This window comes from Penaeus monodon, chromosome 32, assembly GCF_015228065.2.
Source record: "Penaeus monodon isolate SGIC_2016 chromosome 32, NSTDA_Pmon_1, whole genome shotgun sequence".
NCBI classification, from domain to species: domain Eukaryota; kingdom Metazoa; phylum Arthropoda; class Malacostraca; order Decapoda; family Penaeidae; genus Penaeus; species Penaeus monodon.
In genome coordinates this window covers 35,477,353-35,477,732 of record NC_051417.1, presented here as the reverse complement: position 1 = coordinate 35,477,732, position 380 = coordinate 35,477,353, and the positions used below count along the sequence as shown (strand labels likewise).

The 380-nt window shown below is 37.9% G+C and overlaps 1 protein-coding gene across 1 annotated transcript in view; it reads right to left on the bottom strand.

Moving 5' to 3' along the window:
* The window catches only part of LOC119593655 (amidophosphoribosyltransferase-like), an 11,670-nt gene extending 11,393 nt beyond the window's left edge, over window positions 1-277 (bottom strand). The window contains exon 1 of the mRNA XM_037942605.1: window positions 134-277. The gene's annotated coding sequence lies outside the window, so the exon portion shown is untranslated. The remainder of the gene's footprint in view (window positions 1-133) is intronic.
* Window positions 278-380: the final 103 nt, after the last annotated feature.

Here is a 380-nt window from a genome sequence, read left to right as displayed (position 1 = left end):
ACCAAATTATCTTCCTTTTTTAATCCACAACACTTCTGTGAACAGGAAATCAAGAAATTAACTATTTGCGCTGAAAACTTGGGTCAGCTCATACACGAGACTGCCATCCACACACATAAAAAGTTTCTCTTACTTCTAGCTCTGCTTGGTGACTGACCAGCGAGACAACGTGAAGCACTTAGTTGGACTGGCACATAGTAGCTGGGTATTCATATTCCCGACGTATTGTTGTTGTACTTTCAGCTAGCAAAGTTGAGAGTTATAATATCGGGTTGGTTTTAATGAATGTTAGAATGGGATAGGCCGTATGGCTTTGCTCAAGTTAACAATATATATATATTTTTTATGATCGGCTTACCTGTTATGGAATGAAAATGAAT